Consider the following 5,000-nt stretch of genomic DNA (forward strand, 5'->3'; position numbering starts at 1 on the left):
GATTTAAGTCCTTCTTAAATGAGGCCATTTACCCATAGAGGGTGCCAGGCCCGTATAACGTTAATGATTACTAGAAAGATATTTCCAAAGAGTCGTGTTGCTTGATAGTGCAGCACTAAGTGGGTGGTAAACTCCATCTAAAACTAAATATAACCATGAGACCGATAGTAAACAAGTACCGTGAGGGAAAGTTGAAAAGAACTCTGAATAGAGAGTTAAATAGTACGTGAAACTGCTTAGAGGTTAAGCCCGATGAACCTGAATATCCATTATGAAAAATTCATCATTAAATAATTAAAAAAATAATGTGCATTTTTTTCATATAAGGACATTGTAATCTATTAACATAATAAAGTATTTATCAAAAGAATCATTGGTGATATTAAGTTTATTTAAATTAATTTGCTTTTTAAGCATATTAACATAAAATAAATACTAATGATTTGATAAAGTGTTGATAGATTTTATTATATATAATGCTAAAATTCATTTTTTGAATTTTACAAAAAATTTAATATCTATGATATTAATATTTATTTGTATGCATTTATATGATTAACAATGCGAAAGATTCAGGATACCTTCGGGACCCGTCTTGAAACACGGACCAAGGAGTCTAACATATGTGCAAGTCATTGAGTTATATTAAACTTAATGGCATAATTAACTTAACTTAAATATAATGGGATTAATTTTTAGTCTATTTTTTAATAAATAGTCAATTAATTCAATCCCGGGGCGTTCCATATAGTTATGTATAATGATAATTTATTATTATTTATACCTCTAACTGGAGCGTACCTTGAGCATATATGCTGTGACCCGAAAGATGGTGAACTATACTTGATCAGGTTGAAGTCAGGGGAAACCCTGATGGAAGACCGAAACAGTTCTGACGTGCAAATCGATTGTCAGAATTGAGTATAGGGGCGAAAGACCAATCGAACCATCTAGTAGCTGGTTCCCTCCGAAGTTTCCCTCAGGATAGCTGGTGCATTTAAAAATTATATAAAATAATCTTATCTGGTAAAGCGAATGATTAGAGGCCTTAGGGTCGAAACGATTTTAACCTATTCTCAAACTTTAAATGGGTAAGAACCTCACCTTTCTTGATATGAAGGTTGAGGTTATGATATAATGTGCCCAGTGGGCCACTTTTGGTAAGCAGAACTGGCGCTGTGGGATGAACCAAACGTAATGTTACGGTGCCTAAATTAACAACTCATGCAGATACCATGAAAGGCGTTGGTTGCTTAAAACAGCAGGACGGTGGACATGGAAGTCGTAATCCGCTAAGGAGTGTGTAACAACTCACCTGCCGAAGCAACTAGCCCTTAAAATGGATGGCGCTTAAGTTGTATACCTATACATTACCGCTAAAGTAGATGATTTATAAAACAATTTCGATTGATTTATAAATTTTGAAACTTTAGTGAGTAGGAGGGTACAATAGTGTGCTTAGAAGTGTTTGGCGTAAGCCTGCATGGAGCCGCTATTGGTACAGATCTTGGTGGTAGTAGCAAATAATCGAATGAGACCTTGGAGGACTGAAGTGGAGAAGGGTTTCGTGTGAACAGTGGTTGATCACGAGTTAGTCGGTCCTAAGTTCAAGGCGAAAGCCGAAAATTTTCAAGTTTTTAATAAAAAAAAATATTAATAAAAATATATTTAAAAATAATTAAAATACTTGAATTATTTTGAACGAAAGGGAATACGGTTCCAATTCCGTAACCTGTTGAGTATCCGTTTGTTATTAAAAATGGGCCTTGTGCTCATCCTGGCAACAGGAACGACCATAAAGAAGCCGTCGAGAGATATCGGAAGAGTTTTCTTTTCTGTTTTATAGTCGTACTACCATGGAAGTCTTTCGAAGAGAGATATGGTAGATGGACTAGAAGAGCATGACATTTACTGTTGTGTCGATATTTTCTCCTCGGACCTTGAAAATTTATGGTGGGGTCACGCAAACTTCTCAACAGGCCGTACCAATATCCGCAGCTGGTCTCCAAGGTGAAGAGTCTCTAGTCGATAGAATAATGTAGGTAAGGGAAGTCGGCAAATTAGATCCGTAACTTCGGGATAAGGATTGGCTCTGAAGATTGAGATAGTCGGGCTTGATTGGGAAGCAATACCATGGTTTATGTACTCGTTCTGGGTAAATAGAGAATTACGATTCTTGTTCCCCGGATAGTAGTTACGTAGCCAATTGTGGAACTTTCTTGCTAAAATTTTTAAGGAATTATATCATTCGATATATATTCCTTTTAAATTATAACGATTATCAATTAACAATCAATTCAGAACTGGCACGGACTTGGGGAATCCGACTGTCTAATTAAAACAAAGCATTGTGATGGCCCTAACGGGTGTTGACACAATGTGATTTCTGCCCAGTGCTCTGAATGTCAAAGTGAAGAAATTCAAGTAAGCGCGGGTAAACGGCGGGAGTAACTATGACTCTCTTAAGGTAGCCAAATGCCTCGTCATCTAATTAGTGACGCGCATGAATGGATTAACGAGATTCCTACTGTCCCTATCTACTGCGTCCCGAAGAGCACAGCGAAGGATCTCCTTGGATACTCCTTGGAGTTTGAGGAGCTCTTTGTTGAGATGGTGGCGGAGATCGCCCATCTTCGTGGGCGGTTGGAAGCCACCATGACAACCAGGGAGGAAGCACCTCGGAGGACGGCTGGAGCTGCGCTGGCTGGTGCAGCGATGATGCCGGCACCTCAGGCGCCTGCGCCTGTGTTGCCTGCATTGCCGGTGCCCAAGCCAGTTGAGACCTGGTCGGTAGTAGTGAGGGGTAAAACCGCCACTACATCCAAGGAGGTTATAAAGAAAGTGGTTAAGGAGGTAGGGCCTTCCATGGGGGTAAGGGTGCACGAGGTGCGCCCGCTGAAGGATGGAGGTGCGATTATTCGCACCCCATCCGTTGCTGAGAGGGATAACTTGGCGAAAAATGCCAAGTTTTCCGAGGTAGGGCTCGATGTGAGCATACATCGGAAGCTGGGGCCTAGGGTTGTGGTCCAGGGGGTCCACACGGAGATCTCCCCTGAAGATTTCATGGGAGAGTTGTTCCGGTTGAACCTCAAGGAGTTCAGCCCTGGGTGCCGTGAGAAGGACGTGAGAATGGTCAGCCGTCCTTGGAAGGTCAGCCCTGATGGGGTGACGAACGTGGTCCTTGAGGGTACGGACATGTTAATGTCCGCCCTCGTGGAAGCGGGTCGTTGCTACATAAAGTGGTTTTCCTTCCGGGTACGGCTGGACCAACTGACGCCCGGCTGCTTCCGATGCATGGGCTTTGATCACAGGGTGGCAGAGTGCAGAGCCAAGAAGGATGTCTGCCGTAGGTGCGGGCAGGAAGGGCACAGGAGGGCAGGTTGTGGCAATGCCCCGCATTGTCGCAACTGTGCATTTAAGGGCAAGCCAGCCGGACATCTAATGATGTCCACTGTCTGCCCGGTGTACTGTGCCATTGTTGCCCGTGCGAACGCTAGACACTGATGGTTGAACTATATCAACTGAACTGTCAGGGGTCATATGCCGTGATGTGTGAATTGGGGGCGTGTATGTCGGAGGGGGGCTGCGGCATTGCTTTGCTCCAGGAACCATACTCCACCAATGGGGTGGTGAGAGGCCTTCCTGGGGGCTTCAGGGTCTTTACGGACCTTGGAGTCAAGGCCGCAGTAGCTGTGTGTGAGCCAAGCTACTCTTGTGTAGTAGTTGACTCATCACAGTGGGGAGTATGTGTGTGTGTCGAGGGGGAATTCGGCAGAATGAATGTCGTCAGCTTGTACTGCAAGTCTGACGAGCCTCTAGAGCCCTACTTAAGATACATTGATGCGGTGCTACTACTCGAGAGTAGCATTCCTGCCATCGTGTGTCTTGACGCGAATGCTACCTCCCCGATGTGGTTCAGCAAGGTATCCAGGCATACTGCTGGATATCGGAGCCACACTCGGGGTGAGGTTATGAGCGAGTGGGTTGTGGCGAATAACCTTCTTGTAGCAAACGAACCAAGCGTATGGTATACGTTTGAGGGGCCTAGAGGTGTGAGTGACATTGACGTGACGCTCATGAATGACGCAGCAGCGGGTAGGTTCGAGTGTAAATGGAGTGTTAGGGGGGGTTGGGGAATTAGTGACCATAATTTAATACAAATTATGGTTACTCCCCGTACCCCGCAGCTAGAAGGGGGGAGTCCATTGAGGCGATGGCGTACCTCGTGTACCGACTGGAACCGATATGGACATACTGTTAGGGAAGCGGTATTGGATATACCGCTTAGGGAGTTTGAGGAATTGGGGGTTGACGAGCAAATTGCTCGTCTATATGAATGTGTCTGGGGTGTGAATGACTTATTGTTTAGGAAAGCTAGGGCTGTGAGAATGAAAGGTGTGAAATGGTGGACGAGTGAGTTAAATTCAAAGAGGAGGTCTGTCCGACGCTTGAGGCGTTTGTTTCAACGCGGCAGGCGGACCAATTCGGAGAATCTGTCTCAGCTCAAGTATCAATTTAGCGTAGGGATGAAAGAGTATAAGAAAATGCTTGTGAGAGTCAAGGAGGAAGAGTGGAGGAGGTTTGTGGGGGAAAATAGGGACGACCCTTGGGGACAGGTCTTTAGGATCTGTCGGGGTCGTCGAAATGAGATGGCTAGCTCTCTTCGCGTAGGTGATACTGTATTATCGACGTGGAGAGAGTGTGCCAATGTTCTGTTAGGCGAGTTTTTTCCCAGGGCTGAGGTTCAGGTTCCTCCTGCACAAGAGGTGCCTGTCCCTCCAATAGAAGCTGAGGAGTTGGATTATGCATTTGGCCTGGTCAGGTCTAAAAGGTCTCCAGGTTTCGATGGTTTGAACGGAGAGATGTGCAAATGCTTGTGGAAGTTCATTCCGGAATATTTGGAGGCCATTTATGATAAATGCATATGGGAGGGATATTTTCCACGCGAGTGGAAAATTGCTAGGGTCGTTGCACTCTTGAAGTCGCCCGATAAGATCAGG

At 44.7% G+C, this 5,000-nt stretch overlaps 1 pseudogene; it reads left to right on the forward strand.

Annotated features, from left to right (window-relative positions):
- Positions 1-5,000, forward strand: part of LOC129252736 (large subunit ribosomal RNA) — an 8,532-nt pseudogene that overhangs the window by 190 nt on the left and 3,342 nt on the right.

The sequence above is a fragment of the Anastrepha obliqua genome, unplaced genomic scaffold (genome assembly GCF_027943255.1).
Source record: "Anastrepha obliqua isolate idAnaObli1 unplaced genomic scaffold, idAnaObli1_1.0 ptg000350l, whole genome shotgun sequence".
Taxonomy (NCBI): Eukaryota; Metazoa; Arthropoda; class Insecta; order Diptera; family Tephritidae; genus Anastrepha; species Anastrepha obliqua.